This window comes from Balaenoptera borealis (genome assembly GCF_965194805.1).
Source record: "Balaenoptera borealis genome assembly, chromosome: 17".
In the NCBI taxonomy this organism is placed as follows: domain Eukaryota; kingdom Metazoa; phylum Chordata; class Mammalia; order Artiodactyla; family Balaenopteridae; genus Balaenoptera; species Balaenoptera borealis.
In genome coordinates, this window is record NC_138876.1 from 37,521,741 (window position 1) to 37,541,698 (window position 19,958).

Sequence of the window (19,958 nt, forward strand, 5' to 3'; positions counted from 1 at the left end):
GAAATATTATATTATAATATTATATATTATAGTATCAAATTAAGCAAATTTGATACTCTAATAATAAATTTGATCTCTAATAATAAATGCAGGCTGTTAATTATTTTAATGTTATTTATTGACAACAATGAAAATGTTGAGAAATATTTTCATAAGAAAAATGGTATTATAAAATAGGTTGATAATAAATCAGTATTTGTAGAAATGAATACTAGAAACCCTTCATTAGTGCATCATTAAATATTACATTTTTTACGTCACATATTTTTCACTAGATTATAGAACTACAAAGGAATATCTTCCCTGAAACCTTGCTACAATTTTGAATAAAAGGAATATGAAATTACATAGGAAAACTTAAAAGAGGAAAGACTGTCAAGAATTTTTGAAGTTTCGAAAGCCTTCAGCTGGGAGCATCTTATCTCCTCTAAAGTGAGAAAACAAAATTTGGAAATTGAAGAAAGATGTATTTTACTTTATTCTTTGCTATGTAAAGTTAATAAACAGATCTTTAGTTAATGTTGAAAAACATTTAAAAAGATACCAAAAATATTAGTGAACTCAGATCAAAGCTAGTTATAGAAGCATAAAGAAACACTATTACCTATGGTTTTGAAAAGCAAATGAAGAAACAAAAAAAATTTCCTGCAAAATATTAGCAGTCATGCAGCTAATTGAAAGTAGTAAACCTTATGAAAATTTATTATGTGAAAGTCTTAAAACTCCTATGTTAAAACATTCAGTGTCATGTCATTTTCAAGAAAGGAAGAGCAAATTTTAACTTTGAACTGAGACAGTTACATTTATATTGCATTTTAAAACCCCATCTATTTTAGGAGGATTAATATCGGTTTTGTGATTTTTAGAATATTGTTTCTACAGACTAGTTTAACTGTTGCATTTTATAGCTATGTGAGTAGATGTTATAATGGTAATCCTTTCCCATAATATATAGTATTATATTTTGGACCATAGGCCCATTTTACCTATTGTTAATTTTTAATTTAATATTTAAAACATTTGCTCTTTTCTAAAAATGTAATTACTGCCTTAAATAAGATTTTTAGGTAACTAACATTTCATTGTACATTATTTCCAAGTTTTTAGGAATAGCGCTTATTGATTCAATGATGAACGAGGACTCTCTTCCTATAAATATTTGAGTGAAACGCACTTTTTTTTTAACCTCTTCTGTACTCCACGTAAAACTCTTTTGGCTATCTGATAAAGCTTAAAAATGTTTAAAATGCTTAGTTTGATAGAATAGATGTGTCTTGCCTAAGTTATCCATTTTGGTTTTCTAATCAGAAATACTTAATCAGGCTGTTCTCACACTCTGAATTCACTGCTGCCTCTCTATCTTAGCTGGTGGTATTCTCCACCACCCCCTTGCCTCTTGATTATCTCAATCCTTCTTCTTTTGAATAGCCATAATAGATGCCTGCTGCTACTGTTTTGTTCCAAGTACTACTCTCTTGCCCCATTGCCAGTAGATAATCAGTTTCCCCAGTTTAGTTCATAATCTGCTTCTTTATGAAATCTTTCCCTCAGCTGTCGTAAGTAGATACGTGAAGCAAGCTGTTAAGTTTCTAATTGTTTCTCTCAGAGGTTGAACATCTTTTATAAATGACTTCTGTTAAGATAAAAAAGCATGTTTTCCAAATTTGCAGATGCAAAGAAGAAAGGAGGGATAATAAATATTCTTAAATGGCAGAATTAGGATATAGAAATGTCTTGCAGAACGAAGCAATAGATTGAATCCAAGAAGATAAAATTAAACCTATATTAGGTTGGAATATTTCCCCACCCTCACTTCCAGTGAAGGAGGATAGGCAGGAAGATTGGACCTGGGCAGAGACGTGGATTAACAGCCGCGGATATAAAAAGTATTTAGGAGTTTTGGTTGACAGTGAATTCCATATGCAGAAAAGGTTATGTCATGTAGGGTTGCTCATAGATATATTGTCTGTGTATGTGTGTATAATATATACAGTTGACTTAAAGTAAATGAATAAACGTTGTAGGCCTATTTTGTGTTAATGTTTATGTTTCAAGGCACTTAAAATTGTATTTTTTTAGAATAGGAAGTACTTATGTTGAGGAAATTTCTGATCGCATACTCTATTGTCAAGAGTAGAAAAAAGATGGGAGCTGTAGAGATATGTTCCAGTATGTAAATTCCTCTTCATTGTAGTTCAGTTGAGGATACTTCCTTCCTTATGCTTTTCTAGGTGGGGGAGGATGGGCTTCCTGATCCTCCTCAGTTGTGCTGCGTGGCCACTGCTCCACTCACCCGTACACGAGCCACACATTCCTCCTCCACCACCGGGGCAGCACCGCTCACCTGGCTGAGCTCTGCCCCTGGGATGGGCTCGATCCCTTGCCTACTTTCCATAGTTTGGTGAGAGGAATGCTGCTGCTGTTTCTTTCTCCTTAATCACCAGCTAATCTTTGTAGAGAAGATCAACTTGTTAAAGAGACTTTATTATCAGAGGATTTGTTATTACTGAACTATTTTATATATATTGGCTTTTTTCTGTGTTATTCTGTATGTTGAATACAATGTAGATAGTGCCCTAAGTTAGACCTAACATTACTGAACATTAGAGAGAGTAGAAAATATTCTTTAATCTATAGCTGTTGAGTACTTTTTAATATGAGATGGTGATAGTCTATTTTTCCATTTTGTTTAAAGAAGTCACCTTTATTCACCAAGGGCTTTCTATTTCCATTCTTGTTCAGTAGTGACTTGATTGATTGTGTCACCTGTGCAGTAGTTGAAAATGGATATAGTACACAATTTCGGGACCTCCCTGCTTCCTTGTAGATCATTTAGCCGTATGTAAGTGATTTAACAGTCATGCAGTCAGGATTTTCAGAGTAAATAATTTCTATCTCCATTACTGTATCTTGGTATTCATGAACACTTGCAGGAACATAATATTCTTCAGTTAAATTTATACAGGTTAAAAAAAAATCAGGCTAAAAATAAATAACAATTTTAAATCAGGCTAATTTAAACATTTGGAAACTTGTATTTTTGTAGTAATGGTGATTGAATAGCATTTAATTTAAAATACCAGCAATTGATTAAGTATAAATGTAATGAGAAATTAATGTAGTTTTTTTGTAGAGGCACAGTCTTGTGTACATTTTAACTTACAGTTATGTTATGACTTTTATAAGCTTTTTATTTTTTAATCAAAATATATTTTAGTGAGCAGAGTTTAAAAGAAATAGTAAACCAAATTTCTTTATGTAATAGATTATAAGAAAATGTTGAGTGCCAAGTCCTGATAAGGTATTTAAAAAATTATTGCTTCTTTAGTTATGAATATTTCTTCCTATTACCCAGTTTGTCACGTGCCTAATTACACGGTTGTTTAGGTTGATTTAAGATTACAGTTATCTATGTTGAAAGTTCATAGCCTTAGAGCACCCATTTTTTGTGTGTGTCAGCTAAAGCAACAATTTTATTTACTCATTTATAACTGTGATAAGTAAAAAAACAATTGATTTTAAAAGAATCATTATACATTTTAAGACAGTATGCAGATTCCATCTTAGTAGCTCCAAAATAATACACATTTGAGTTGAAGGAGGAGAAAACCAGTGTTGTGCAGGAGTACTGTCCTCACTTTGACCAGAAAATGTATTTAAATTAGAATTTCCAAATGTGAGAAATCTGAAAGGAATGAAAACTGCTAGTCCTTAATCTTAGCGTATGGTTGGTGTTAGCCAAAATGAAGTTCAGGCCGTGATGCTGTCTGTAGCCACTGTGTGACCTACACAAAGGCAATCAGACACACTTCTTTCTTTTTCCTTTTCTTTTTTTCTTTTTTCTTTTTCTTTTCTTTCTTTCTTTCTTTTTTCTTTTCTTTTCTTTTTTTTTTTAACTAATTGGCCCATGTTTAGTTTACTGAATGTCATCTGGACTCAGTAAAAATCAAGTGACCTGCATTGAATTAGTGTAATTGTAATACAAACAGAATATCGCATAGTTTTGGTCTTATACAGGAAAGGAGAACGTTGGAAAGATTTTTCTGTTTGATAAATAGAAACTGAAGATACGGGGATCCAGACCTGGTTCATACTTGATTTTTACCCTTCATGTCTTTTTGTAAGATCAGTATTTGGGCTGTTAGGCTTTTCCCCTATAAAAAATGTTGGTTGGTTTTCCCTATGAAACTTATTATGAAGGAAATTTTTTAAAAATCTTACAAATTAAAAAAAAAAATCTTACCAATCTTACAAAAGTCATAGATCTAATTCCTCTTTAAATAATAAGAAAGTTAACATTGTCCAATACAGAAGTACTTTTCTGCACTACTGGGATTGTCAGGAACTTGGCATATTTTTTTACCTTTATCATTACTAATATTGCGGCCCCTTCAAATGTCATTTTATTAGTTTTCTGTAGTTTATATTTATTCTGTTTCAGAGAGGCAATAGCTACATTTGCCAAGGGAACAAAGAACTGAAAAATTTAAATGTCTTTTCTAATAATATGTTTAAATTTTTAACCATATGACTTGGATCTTATAATTAAATCACTTAATTTGATTTTGAAAGTGTCATTTTAAAATGGAGTTATTTGGCATTCTGAAAGTCATATATAGTCTGCCTAACTTATACTCTTGTATTAGGACACTGAAGATAAAGGACAGTAGCCATAGACAGGTTAGATTTTCCTATTATTATTTCAAAGAACCTTGTACTTTTTGTCTTTATTTATTGAAATTTTTGTGGGGTTTTTGTTTGTTTGTTTGTTCAATGTTTGTCTTCCCCACCAGATTGTGTGTCTCAAGGGAGCAGGCACTGGATCTTCCCTTTTTTTAAATCTGGTATTCCTCACTGCCTAAAACAATGCCTGGCATATGATAGGCAGTAAAATTAGTTAAATAATGTAAAAATGAATAAGGACATTATTTAGATTAGTTTTTACAAAAATCTATTATCTGAGCAATACTCAAGTACTAAATAATCTAGTAATTATCAGATTAGTGTAATTGCAATGGTAGAATCCTGGCTGTTCTACTTTCTGGTTTTATCACCTAAGGCAAATTTAACCTTTCCATATCTCATTTTTTTTCCTTATGTAAAATGAGAATAATTATAGTCTTTATTTGGAGCCGTTATGAGGATTAAATGAAATAATTCATGTAAAATCCTTGGGAAGTGCCCCACAAATGTGGATTGATATTATTATTGTTCTCTTTCTTATTATTTTAGAGGTACTTCGGAATCATGGAAGGAATATATGGCTTTATTAGAGAGAGTTGTATTATGAAACCTTCAAAGAATAGGTAAGGTTCTAATAGGATATTAAAAGATAAGTGTTAGGCAGTGGCTCATGGGCAAAGGGATCTATCTGTAAGCCATGCCAAGAAGTTTGTACTTTATTTTGTAAGTGATGGGGAAAGACTGGTTTGAAGTAGGGCCTGATATGCAGATTTACATTTTAGAAAGGCTGTTTTGCAAGCAGTATAGAGGAAAGATACCAGAGGCAGATAGAGCTGGCAGGCAGACTATTGTGATCTTAAAATGATATGTCAGTTTTGTATTGTCTCTGAGTAAAATTGATATAAAAATAAAAGAAATTGTGCAGATAATGGTAATGGTCATCCTCATCATATTTATTATTATTAATAATAATAATTGCAGATACCACTTATTGGCTGCTTACCATATGCAGTGTTTTTGTATTCATCTCACTTAATTCTTATAGAGTTACTGTAAGGTAGTAATTCTTAAAATGTGGTCCTAGACCAGCGGCATCAGCATCTTCTGAACACTTGTTAGAAGTGCAAATTCTTGAGCCTCACCCAGGTCTGTGGAATCTGAATCTCTCTGGGTGGGGTTCAGCAATCTTCATTTCAACATGACCTCCAAGGAATTCTGATCCATGGTAAAATTTAAAAGAACCATTGTTGTATGTGTGTATTTATACAGATGAAAAACCGTTTAGTGATGTTAAATAAAGGGTAAGATGTTTTTAATAATATACTGTTAATTCTTTAGTTTTTCTTATTTAATGTATTAAATGTAGTTTAGCAAGTTTCTGATAAGTAAACTCCAGTTTTCTCTTACTTTCGTTCTGAAATTAGAAATATTTTCTGATAGGAAATATGTTGTCTTCAGATTAATTTAGTGAACCAAAAATACTCTATGTTATCTGTAGGGTGGCAATGTAGCTTGATGGTTAAGAACACCAGCTTTGGAACTACACAGTCAGGGTTTAATTTCTAATTCTGTCCTTTATTAGGGCAAGGTATTTAATCTCCCTATGCCTTAGTCTTCTGTTATATAAAATGGAGTAATAATCCCTCATTGGGTTTTTGGGAAGAGTAAAAGAAATATTTTTTGTAAAGCTACTTGCCATGCATATTGTCTATATATAGTAGATATAATACTAACAACAATTATTATTACATATAACATGTAAATGTATCAAAAGTTACATAATGGGGCTTCCCTGGTGGCGCAGTGGTTGAGAATCTGCCTGCCAATGCAGGGGACACGGGTTCGAGCCCTGGTCTGGGAGGATCCCACATGCCGCGGAGCAACTAGGCCCGTGAGCCACAATTACTGAGTCTGCGCGTCTGGAGCCTGTGCTCCGCAACAAGAGAGGCCGCGATAGTGAGAGGCCCGCGCACGGCGATGAAGAGTGGCCCGCACTTGCCGCAACTAGAGAGAGCCCTTGCACAGAAACGAAGACCCAACACAGCCATAAATAAATAAACAAACAAAATAAATAAACCCAAAAGTTAAAAAAAAAAAGTTACATAACAAAAAATTTTTTTAATAATGCTAAGATAGCCTCTAAGTACAGGATGTTTGTCATTAAAACAGTATATTGGTTAAATGGCTATTACGTGCCTGAACTTTAAGGACTCATTCTCTTTTTTCTGGTTTTAGTACTGATAGAAGGGCATGTTCCTTTCCTTCTTGTCTTCCAACCTCTACCCATCACTTATCTCCTCCCTGTTAGGGAACTTTACAGGCTCAGGTTCTTCTCATTTTAAGAAACAAACAAGTTTCCTTTGGGCTCCTGCTATTCTCCACTTGCTGCCCTGTCTTACTCCTTCCTCTCAGAGCCATGTATAAAATGACTGATGGATACTTGCTGCCTTAATTTCCTCACTTCCTTCCCATTTACCACTGGACAAACTTTGGCTGTTTCTTCTCCACCATTCTACTGAAATTGTTCACAGTTTTACTTCTAGTTGGCATTGGTAACCATTTCCTTCTTAAATCTCCTCTTTTCTTTAGACTCGTTTCTCATTATCTACTTAGATAATTATCTTTTCTACACTGTCATGAGACACTTCAAATCCAAACCTCCAAATCTGTTTCCTCATCAGACTTGTTTTACCTTTGTTATTTTCTGTCTTGGTTAATGATACTACCATCTAACCAGTTGCCAGGTTGAAAATCTGTTCTCCCACTGTCCTGTCTTCCACTGTTAATCAATCACCAAGTCCTATTGATGCTGCCTCCTAAACTTCGTGAAATTTCTTTCCTTCCTGTCCAGATTCTCTGCCACTGAGCTAATTTAAGTTCTCATTATTCACCATTATTCATTCACATTACTTCTTTAATATCACTTAAATATATCCCCTTCTTTCCATCTACATCTTTATTTCCTCATCACAGACCTCATCATTTTTCTTCTGGATTTCTACAACAGTCTCCTAACTGTTGTAATAGTGTTCTGTTTCACTCCCCCTTTCCAAAGTTTCCTTCATGATACTGCTAGACTGATCATTCTGAAATGAAACACAGATCATATTACTTCCTTACTTATAATCCTCCCATTAAAAAGCAGTTTCTTTCATTTATCTTTAGATTAAGAGCCAAACTCTTAAGGGTGTTATACAAAGCCTTGGGCTCTGCCTACCTCTTTATTCATGTGATAGCCCCTTTCCTTTAGCCATACTGTCACTTGTAGATATTTTAGGTTCTTACTGCTGTCCTCTGTTCAGTGTTACTTCACTGTGCCTGCATTTTTTTCTCCCATCTGTCTTCTCTACAGTCTAACCTGGGAACCTTTCCTCTGGGCTTTCTTAGCACCCTGTGTACCTTGAGATCATAGAATTTATTACAGTCTATTATCGTTTGTCTGACTTTTTCACCAGATTATACATTTACTGAGAGCAGCTTGTGTGACTTCCATCTTATGTGTTCAGTGTCTAAAGCAATGCTTTGTGACATAGTAGGTGTAAAACAAATGGTTAATGCATATATATAAATTTCAAATACATAATTTTTATGTACATTTTTTAATAACTAGGAAGGTTGAGGTGGACATGTCTATATTGTATATCACTAAATCTGGATAAACCTTGAAAGGAAAGAAGAGCATTATTTCTTTCTTATCAGTTAATAGCTTGAGTGCTACCATGTGTTCAGCCCTGGGTGAGACACTGCATGAATGAAATCAAAAGAAATAAGAGGGAAGGACTGCTGTTATAATTTGCTTTTTCTTTGACAAAATGTTTCTTTAAATAATACATTTTATACTCATAATTCATCATATTTTATTTTTAGTCCACTTTAGTTTTGGGGAAACAAAATAGAACTCCTTTAGGTTAGCATCTAAAATGCTAATTTTGAACTTTACTGAGTATAGTATGGCACTAGTCCAACACAATCTGTTAAAAATTTTCCTCTGGGTCAGATCTAAGTTGAGAAGAATGAGGTAACTTTAATGTGAACCCAGATTGTACTTCAGTCTCTCTCCAGTGAGTTGCCAAATTCACAATTCCATTTGTATCTGGAATTGGGGAAGCTGAGTTTAATATGGATTTTTGCCAATGATAGCAAATCTTGGCAAGATAGTCTTGTTCTCTGTGCTTTATTATATAGTTTTATTATAAAGTTTTTCACATGTTTATTTGGAAGTACCTCTCATATACTTTATTCTTTTGGTGGTTAATCATTTACTGTCAAATCTTCCTTTTCTGAGAAGGCCAGCTTACATTTTTATACATTACCATTAGTTATCCTGTTCTGTTTCTTTGCTAGATTTATAGATTTTAAAGCTGTACAGGTGTCTTAGGGGTCATTACATCTAAATCCCTCTTTTTTGGAAATTAAAAATCTTAGCAAAGCTGAAAGAGACTGCTATATATTAATTCATCCAATATTTATTGAGTGCCTGCTGTGACACTGTTTTAGGCCCTGGGATATAGGAGTGAATGAAACAATCTTCCAGGCTTTTAGGTACTTACGTTATAGTGGGGAGAGACAATAAATTACACACACAAAAGTAAACATATCAGGTGCTGATAACTGCTATGCAAGAAAAATAAAGCAGGATAAGAGGGAATACAGAATGACAAAGGCGCTTGTGATAATATATATAAGATGGTCAAGAAAGGCCTGTCTGATAAGGTGACTTTTAGTAGAGATCTAAAGAAGGTAAGTAAATGAGCCATGCAGATTTCTGGCAAAAGAGTATTCTAGTTAGAGGAAACTGATGTGGCAGTGTGTTTGGTGTTTAAGGAGCATTGTGGAGACTTATATGGCTAGAGCTGGATAAGAAGAGGAGAGAAGCAGGAGATGAGGTCAGAGAGGCAGTGGAGGACCAGTTCACTTAGAGCCTTAATAAACCATGATGAACTCTTTTGCTTTTACTGGGAGTGAGACAGGAATCTATTGGAAGATTTTGAGCAGATGACTGATGTGGTCTGACATAGGATTTAAAAGGTATATTCTTCTTTCTTGAGAAGGGATTGTAGCAGAGCAAGGATGGAAGCAAAGTGAACAGTGATGGAGGTTAGTTCTTGGGTAGTCCAGGTATGGGATGATGCTGGCTTGGATCAGGGTGGTAAAGTTAGAGGTATTGAGAAGTGGTCACGTTCTGGATGTATGCCATATTTTGTATGGTATGTGAATTATGTCTCAATCTGTTACATAATGACTAGTAAATGAAATTGGATGGGTTTAAAAACATAACAAAATGACACTACTATCATCTCTATGATGAAGACTCTCTCTTTGTTTGTTTTCGTTTTTGTGGCCGTGCCACGCGGCACGTAAGATCTTAGTTCCCCGACCAGGGATCGAACCCTCGCCCCTGGCATTGGAAGCGCGGAGTCTTAACCACTGGACCGCTAGGGAAGTCCCACTATAATGAAGACTCTTAACACTTGAGTCCAAGCCACATAGCCGTTAAGGGTAGAGCTGGGACAGAACCTTTTTCTGTTTTCTTCTCAATCTTTTCTCATTACATTTTGTACTCTTACATTCTTTTATTCAACAAACATTTATCGAGCACCCGCTGTATACTAAGCATTGTGCCTGGAACTGAGGATACAAAAGACATTTGGGACTTAGAATCACCTGGATTTGGTGACCAAAATGACTAAAGTTTCCAGTTTAGGAGGCTGTTTGGGTGCTGGTGAAAGAGAGACTGGGGCTCCTGGAGGAGAAGGATTGGTGAGAGCAAGAAAAGCTTTGTCCCCATAGGCTCCTGTGTGGTCTTTGTCTTTTCCTACTAGCTAAACTGCTTGAAAGAATAGCTTATGCTCATTGCCTCTTTATTAATATGCATACATTTTCTTTTAAATTCCTTTTGGTTTGTTTCTTCATATTTACCAGGGATCACTCATGGCCAAACCCTGTGTCCTCACCTTACTCCCTGGCCCCCGAAGAAAGGATCCTTTTCCTGTAAAGGACCAGATAGGAAATATTTTAGTCTTTGCAGGTCATATGCAACCACTCAACTCTGCCATTGTAGTTAAAACACTCAACTCTGCAGCCATAGACAGTATATGAAAGAGTGAGCATGGCCATGTTCCAGTGTAACTTCATTTATCAAAACAGGTGACTGGGGGCTTCCCTGGTGGCGCAGTGGTTGAGAATCTGCCTGCCAATGCAGGGGACATGGGTTCGAGCCCTGGTCTGGGGGGATCCCACGTGCCGCGGAGCAACTAAGCCCGTGAGCCACAATTACTGAGCCTGCGCGTCTGGAGCTTGTGCTCCGCAACAAGAGAGGCCGCGATAATGAGAGGCCCGCGCACCGCGATGAAGAGTGGCCCCCACTTGCCGCAACTAGAGAAAGCCCTCGCACAGAAACGAAGACCCAACACAGCCATAAATAATAAATAAATTAATTAAAAAAACAAACAAACAAAAACCTTAATCTTAACAAGCAGTGATAAAGGCACTTAATAATAACTGCTCACTTGTTTAAAAAAAAAAAACAAAAAACAGGTGACTGGCCAGATTTGGCATGTGAACCAGAGTTTTGCTGATCCCTGTTCTAAGGTGTTTAGCTGTGTGGTTGTAATCCTCCCCCACTTTTTTTTTTGTAGCGAGTGTTTCTCTCTTTTAGTGATACTTTTTCCCTTTTTCTTTTATTTAATGACATCTCTTCCTGTAGTCACTTCTTCATATAGTTCTGTCCATAGTATTTTCTTACTTTATATAAATATGGAGGCTTCTCAAGTAAGGCTTTTACGTTGTGGGTCCACTTTCTCCACGTCTAATAGGAAATAAGTAAGGCTGAAGGGTCCTATTAATAAAATCCCTTTGACCTAGGAGCGGGGTCTGAACCAGTGTTTTCAGGGTAGATAGTTTCCTGCCATCACCCTCCTCTTGCTGTCTTAAGTCTGCCACTTTAGCATCCCATGCAGGCCTGCACTCCTGAAAAGTGCCCTTAGATTAGTGTAGCATTCCTAGCTGCTGTGGATGTTTTTTCTGTGGTCTGTTGTCTTCTTGAGGTAAGTTAGAGGAATGATGGGCTTCTTCTTAAGGGGAGGTACTTAAAGGGAGGTCTCTGTGGGAAAAGAAGGGAGTATTTGTAATCATTTATTACTAACGGTGTAAGTGATTTGCCTAACGATACAGTGTTAGCTAGTGGCAAAGCCAGTACAATATAGTTTGGTTTTCTTTCTTTTTTTTTAATAAATTTATTTACTTATTTTTGGCTGCGTTGGGTGTTTGTTGCTGTGCGCAGGCTTTCTCTAATTGTGGCGAGCAAGGCTGCTCTTCGTTGTGGTGCACAGGCTTCTCATTGCAGTGGCTTCTCCTGTTGCGGACCACAAGCTCTAGGTGCACGGGCTTCAGTAGTTGTGGCACATGGGCTCAGTAGTTGTGGCTTGCAGGCTCTAGAGTGCAGGCTCAGTAGTTGTTGGCTCAGTTGCTCTGCGGCATGTGAGATATTCCTGGACCAGGGCTTGAACCCGTGTCCCCTGCATTTGCAGGGAGATTCTTAACCACTGCGCCACCAGGAAGTCCCCAGTTTGGTTTTCTTTTATTTCATGTTTCCCTTTTGTGTTACATATGAGAAGAAACTGCTGATTTACAGTAATATCTTCTGAGTTTTGATTCTCATTTCCAATCTTTCCATCTTCTCACTTCCTTGGCTTAAAATTCAACTGGTCTTCAACCTCAGGCCATTTACTTTATTTTTCCTCTCATTTTCCAGCCCATCAGTTTCCTTATGGATTCACTTCCCTCTCCTATTTAGCCTAGACCGTGCCCCATCGGTTGATCCACTTTCTTTTGACATCCTTGGTTTCCCTCTCTTTTTTTGCTGTACTTCCCAAGCAATGTACCAACTCTAGACCAATTCAGTAGTATAGTAGCTATTACTTATTAAGTGCTTGCTATGTGACAGACCCTATGTTAGGTAATTTTATATATATTCTTAACAGTTTTCACAATTACAAAAGGGGTAGATATTGTTATTGGTGCTCTATATAGTTATTATTATAATAACTGTAGATAACTAACCAAAGACACACCTATACTGGTAGATCTGTGTTCTCACTCAGACTTATATAATCTTTTTAAAAAAATATTTGTCTATTTATTTATTTATTTTATTTTGGCTGTGCCAGGTCTTAGTTGTGGCATGCAGGATCTTCATTGCAGCACACGGGATCTTTAGTTGTGGCATGTGGACTTCTTAGTTGAGGCACACGGACCCTTAGTTGTGGCATGAGGGCTTCTTAGTTGTGGCATGCAGACTCTTAGTTGTGGCATGCTATCCTTAGTCGCAGCATACATGCGGGATCTAGTTCCCTGACCAGGGATCGAACCCCAGCCCTCTGCGTTGGGAGGTTGGAGTCTTACCCACTGCACCACCAGGGAAGTCCCTCAGACTTATATAATCTTAAAAGCCGTGCTTTCTTTCCCCACTGTACCAGGTTCCTCCTAGCCAGGCTGCTAAACTGCAGTTGTGTACAATTGGCTCTCCGTACCTATGGGTTCTGCATCTGCTGGATTCACCAACTGCAGATCAAAAGGATTCAAGAAAAAAAAATTCCAGAAAAGTTCCAAAAAGCAAAAATTGAATTTGCTGCACATTGGCAGTTATTTACATAGCACTGACATTGCATTAGATGTTATAGATAGTCTAGAGATGATTTAAAAGTATTTGAGATGATGTGCATAGGTTATATGCAGACACTACACCATTTTATATGAGGGTCTTGATCATCTGCATATTTTGGTATCATTGGGGGTCCTGGAACCAGTCCTCCTCAGATACCAAGGGATGGCTGTAACTGTAAAGACTGGTGCCAGCAAAACTGTGATCTGTAATCTGAACTTGACTGTTGGCAGTCCTTTCATGTGTCTCTCCCCCACCCCCATTCCTTTCAGAGTCAATTGCAAAATCCTTTTACCTCAGCACAACTTTCCTCACTTTGGGCTGATCTTGTCTTCTAGCTCTGAGAAAACTGGATCCTGTTAGCTGTTGACTGTTTCTGCCCCACAGTGTATTAGTCTGGTCCAGCTGCTATAACAAAATACTGCAGAGTGGGTGGGCGGCTTAAACAACAGAAATTTCTCACAGTTCTGGAAGTTGGAAGTCCAAACTCAAGGGCAGGTTTGGTTTCTCCTGAGGCTTCTCTTCTTGGTTTGCCTTCTCACTGAGTCCTCACATGGCCTTTTTTCTGTGTGTGTACATCCTTAGTGTCTGTTCCTCTTTTTACATGGATACCAGTCATATTGGATTAGGACTCATGCTTATGACCTAATTTAACCTTAATTACCTCTGTAAAGGCTCTATCTGCAACACAGTCACATCCTGAGATACTGGGGGTTAGGGCTTCAACATGAATTTTCGGGGGGACACAGTTCAGTCCACAATAGTAAATATCTGTAACTTTCTTTCCCTTCCTTCTTCCTTTTATGTTTTCCCCTTCTCTTCTCTACTTTTTCCCTTTAATTTCTTCTCCACTGGTTCCTTTTATCAGCATTAAACACACTGCTGCTCACCACCACCACCACCACTATTGTGTTAGATTGTTATTATTATTATTATTATTATTGTAAAGTAGGTCACAATCTAAATGCTGTAGAAGTGATACTTTTGACTTCCAAATGGGGAACAGAACAGGTTTTGAAATTTTGGAGCAGACTAACATTGACTACTTTTCTATTTCGTAGTTTGATAGACTATTCCCACCTTAATGTTAAGGGTAAAAGTGTATTAAGACTATTATAATACCAAATTAATATACAGTATCAACATTTGAGGACAGTCAAAACACTGCTGAAAGGGAAATTAATAGTACACATTAATATTTTTTTTTCTTCTGTCTCTCCCTCTCTGTTTTTCATCAACTGAGGCTTTTGTTTCAGTTTTTATACTTTTCAGTTCTAAAATTTCCATTTGGTTCTCCTTTATGTCTTGTGTTTCTTTGCTGAGGCTTTCTATTTTTACATTTGTTCCAACCGTTTTCAAATTCATGACTGCTTTAAAATATTTGTCAAATAATTTTGTCATCTCTGTCCTTTAAATTGTTGACATGTATCAATGATCTTTTTTTGAGTTTGTGATCTTGTTTATTGGTTTGGTGAGTAGTTTTGATTGAAAACTGGACTTTAAAAAAAATTATGTTCTGAAACTCTGGATCTTACTTAAACATTGTATTTTAGTTGAATTTTTGTGATGCCAGTCCTGCAGGGCAATTTCAAGTCCAGGTTCCCTTTTCAGCCTCTGTTGACACCCACCGTTGGGAGGGCTCCTCACTGCTGCTGGGGGAGGGTGGAGGTTCTAGTGCCCCGTGTAGTCTCCATTGTATTGGGGTTGGCTTCATTATTGCTGAGTGGTAGTGAAAGTCTTGATTATCCTCTACACTTCCTCAACTGTTAAGAGGCAGGGGCACCTCATAACTGCCAGGTTTGGGTAGAGGTCTAGGCTCTACATGGTCTCTATTGACACTGCTGGAAGGATAGCGGAACTGTCTTGATACCCTCCAGAGGGGTTAAAGTCCTGGCTTCCTACTTGGACTTCTGTGACACACTTCCATGGTGGGAGTATTGTGATTCCTCATTACAATCTCATGAGGGTCAAAGTTTAGACTGCCTAGTCAGCCTTTCTGGCATGGGTAGAATAGGGCTACAGTTTTGTTTTTTTTTTTCTGGAATATTTGGCTGAAGTAGAGTAGGGGTTCTCTAAAGTTTTTTTTTCTTGCTAGGCTGCTCCTTTCCTGGTGTTTTGTTTGTACTTATTGGCTTTTCCTGTTCGTTGACTTCGGCATATTCCGTGTCTGGGACAAATGAGGAAAATAGAAAACTTGGGAACTCACCACTGATACTCCTTGGTTCTCAAGGTCCCTAGCTTGTCTACTTTCTCTCCACCTTTTGAAGTCTTTTTATGTTTGCTTTATACATAATGTCCATGGTTTTTAGTTGTACTTAATGGATGGAATAGAGAAAGTATATCTACTCCATCTTCCTGGAAGCAGAAGTTACACATAGTTTTTAAATGGCAATGCCTTTCTAGTTGATGGAATTTTAGGTAAAATATAAAAAATATAAAATACAAATGTATATATCTGACTATCTATATATATATATTTAGGAAAGGAAATAGTTTGGTTGTTGTCGCCTGGTGCTGGCCCCTGAATTAGTGAGTTTTCATAGTTTTTTCCCTTCCTTTATTTATGAATTCTCAGTCTCTAAAAATTGTATGTTTTTCATGCTAACCCCTAAGTTGTGCTGAGAGTAGTGGGGTTTGGAAATAGATACTGTGTCCATACTGTTTACTTCATACAGTGACTTCTGACCGTGGCTATATCTTAGACTCATCTGGGGAGTTTAAAAAATATATGTAGGGCTCCTCCAGATCAGATTCTTTGGGCTGGGTCCAGGGTATCAGAAATTTTTAAAAGCCAGTATGTAGCCAGTGTTGAGACCCACTGGCCAAAGTTTCCTTAAAGAATGTGGAGTCAGAAACAAATACATGAATATTTTTTATCATTTTCACTGTTTTGGTTGAATCTGATGATTTAAATTTATTTATTTGGCTCACATGTTTGACCAAGGCAGCAGATTAAGTCACTCTCTTCTCTAGGCAAGGTTGAGGGGCTGTGCTGACAGATTTTCTTTTCTCTAAAATTTACCATTAATTTCTAAATGTCAAGTTAAATTCCTGAGATCTTTTCTTCCTTTTTTTTGGTTTTTGAATTTTATTTTATTTTTATACAGCAGGTTCTTATTCGTTACTTATTTTATACATATTAGTGTTTATATGTCAATCCCAATCTCCCAATTCATCCCACGCCCCCACCCTGCTTTCCCCCACCTTGGTGTCCACACATTTGTTCTTTACATCTGTGTCTTTATTTCTGCCTTGCAAACGGGTTCGTCTGTACCATTTTTCTAGATTCCACATATATGCGTTAATATACGATATTTGTTTTTCTCTTTCTGACTTACTCCACTCTGTATGACAGTCTCTAGGTCCATCCACCTCACTACAAATGACCCAATATCCTTCCTTTTTATGGTTGAGTAATATTCCATTTTATGTATGTACCACATCTTCTTTATCTGTTCATCTGTCGATGGACATTTAGGTTGCTTCCATGACCTGGCTATTGTAAATAGGGCTGCAGTGAACATTGGGGTGCATGTGTCGTTTTGAATTATGGTTTTCTCAGGGTATATGCCCAGTAGTGGGATTCCTGGGTCATATGGCAATTCTATTTTTAGTTTTTTAAGGAACCTCCATACTGTTCTCCATCGTGACTGTATCCATTTACATTCCCAACAACAGAGCAAAGGGTTCCCTTTTCTCCACACCTTCTCCAGCATTTGTTGTTTATAGATTTTCTGATGATGCCTATTCTAACCGGTGTGAGGTAATGTCTCATTGTAGTTTTGTTTTGCATTTCTCTAATAATTAGTGATGTTGAGCATCTTTTCATGTGCCTCTTGGCCATCTATATGTCTTCTTTGGAGAACAGTCTATTTACATCTTCTGCCCATTTTTTGATTGGGTTGTTTGTTTTTTAATATTGAGCTGCATGAGCTGTTTATATATTATGGAGATTAATCCTTTGTCCGTTGATTCGTTTGCAAATATTTTCTCACATTCTGAGGGTTGACTTTTCATCTTGTTTATAGTTTCCTTTGCTGTGCAAAAACTTTTAAGTTTCATTAGGTCCCATTTGTTTAATTGTGTTATTTCCATTACTCTAGGAGGTGGGTCCAAAAAGATCTTGCTGTGATTTATGTCAAAGAGTGTTCTTCCTGTGTTTTCCTCTAAGAGTTTTATAGTGTCTGGCCTTACATTTAGGTCTTTAATCCATTTTGAGTTTATTTTTGTTTATGGTGTTAGGGAGTGTTCTAATTTCATTCTTTTACATGTAGCTGTCCAGTTTTCCCAGCACCACTTATTGAAGAGAAAGTCTTTTCTCCTTTGTATATCCTTGCCTCCCTTGTCATAGATTAGTTGACCATAGGTGTGTGGGTTTATCTCTGGGCTTTCTATCCTGTTCCATTGATCTATATTTCTGTTTTATATATATTTATATATATTATATATAATATATTTCTATATTACCATATGGTCTTGATTACTGTAGCTTTGTAGTATAGTCTGAAATCAGGGCGTTTGATTCCTCCGGCTCTGTTTTCTTCCCTCAAGATTGCTTTGGCTCTTTAGGGTCTTTTGTGTCTCCATACAAATTTTAAGATTTTTGGTTCTAGTTCTGTAAAAAATGCCATTGGTAACTTGACATGGATTGCATTGAATTTGTAGATTGCTTTGGGTAGTATAGTCATTTTCACAATATTGATTCCTCCAATCCAAGAACATGGCATATCTCTCCATCTGTTTGTATCAACTTTGCATTCTTTCATCAGTGTCTTATAGTTTTCTGAGTACAGGGATTTTACCTCCTTAGGTAGGTTTATTCCTAGGTATTTTATTCGTTTTGTTGCAATGGTGAATGGGATTGTTTCCTTAATTTCTCTTTCTGATCTTTTGTTGTTAGTGTATAGGAATGCAAGAGATTTCTGTGCATTAATTTTGTATCCTGCAACTTTACCAAGTTCATTGATTAGCTCTAGTAGTTTTCTGGTGGCATCTTTAGGATTATCTATGTATAGTAACATGTCACCTCCAAACAGTGACAGTTTTACTTTTTCTTTTCCAATTTGTATTCCTTTTATTTCTTTTTCTTCTCTTGGCATATTTCTCCTTGGATTTATCCTGTATGGGACTCTCTGCACTTCCTGGACTTGATTGACTATTTCCTTTCCCATATTAGGGAAGTTTTCAACTATAATCTCTTCAGATATATTCTCAGTCCCTTTTTTTTCCCTCTTCTTCTTCTGGGACAACTATAATTCGAATGTTGGTGTGTTTAATGTTGTCCCAGAGGTCGCTGAGACTGTCCTCAATTCTTTTCATTCTTTTTTCTTTATTCTGCTCTGCGGTAGTTATTTCCACTGTTTTTTCTTCCAGATCACTTATCCGTTCTTCTTCCTCAGTTATTCTGCTATTGATTCCTTCTAGAGAATTTTAAATTTCATTTATTATGTTGTTGATCCTTGTTTGTTTGCTCTTTAGTTCTTCTAGGTCCTTCGTAAATGTTTCTTGTATTTTCTCCATTCTATTTCCAAGTTTTTTTATCATCTTTACTATCATTATTCTGAATTCTTTTTCAGGTAGACTGCCTATTTCCTCTTCATTTGTTTGGTCTGGGGGTTTTTTACCTTGCTCCTTCATCTGCTGTGTATTTCTCTGTCTTCTCATTTTGCTTAACTTACTGTGTTTGGGGTCTCCTTTTTGCAGGCTGCAGGTTCGTAGTTCCTGTTGTTTTTGGTGTCTGTCTCAGTGGCTAAGGTTGGTTCAGTGGGTTGTGTAGGCTTCCTGGTGGAGGAGACTGGTGCCTGTGTTCTGGTGCATGAGGCTGGATCTTGTCTTTCTGGTGGACAGGACCGTGTCTGGTGCTGTGTTTCTGGGTGTCTGTGACCTTATTATGATTTTAGGCAGCCGCTCTGCTAATGGGTGGGGTTGTGTTCCTGTCTTGCTAGTTGTTTGGCATGGGGTGTCCAGCACTGTAGCTTGCTGGTCGTTGAGTGGAGCTGGGTCTCAGCATTGAGATGGCGATCTCTGGGAGAGCTTTTGCTGTTTGATATCACGTGGAGCAAGGAGGTCTCTGGTGGACAAATGTCCTGAACTCGGCTCTCCCATCTCAGAGGCTCAGGCCTGTCACCCGGCCAGAACACCAAGACCCTGTCAGCCACATGTCTCAGAAGAAAAGGGAGGAAAAGAAAGAAAGGAAGAAAGGAGGGAGGGAGGGAGGGAGGGAGGAAGGAAGGAAAGAAAATAAATAAAGTTATTAAGATGAAAAATAAATTATTAAAAATTAAAAAGTAATTAAAAAAAAGATAGAAGAGAGCAACCAAACCAAAAAACAAATCCACCAATGATACGAAGCACTAAAAACTATACAAAACAAAAAAAAACAAAAAAAACCCAGACAGACAGAACCCTAGGACAAATGGTAAAAGCAGAGCTGTACAGACCAAATCACACAAAGAAGCATACACATACACACTCACAAAAAGAGAAAAAGGAAAAAAAAATGTATATATACATATATAAAAAAATAAAAGGAGGGAGCAACCAAATCAAGAAACAAATCTACCAGTGATAATAAGCTCTAAATACTACACTAAGATAAACATACAACCAGAAA

General features: G+C 36.8%; 2 protein-coding genes and 1 long non-coding RNA gene across 4 annotated transcripts in view; 2 read left to right on the plus strand and 1 right to left on the minus strand.

Annotated features, from left to right (window-relative positions):
- Positions 1–19,958, minus strand: part of LOC309615137 (uncharacterized protein) — a 343,686-nt gene that overhangs the window by 248,101 nt on the left and 75,627 nt on the right. The window lies entirely within an intron of this gene.
- The window catches only part of STK3 (serine/threonine kinase 3), a 315,343-nt gene that overhangs the window by 137,671 nt on the left and 157,714 nt on the right, over positions 1–19,958 (plus strand). The window lies entirely within an intron of this gene.
- On the plus strand, positions 23–19,801 carry LOC309615197. Its single transcript, XR_014236619.1, has 2 exons — positions 23–10,830; positions 11,221–19,801. It is a non-coding gene; the product is annotated as an uncharacterized lncRNA (long non-coding RNA).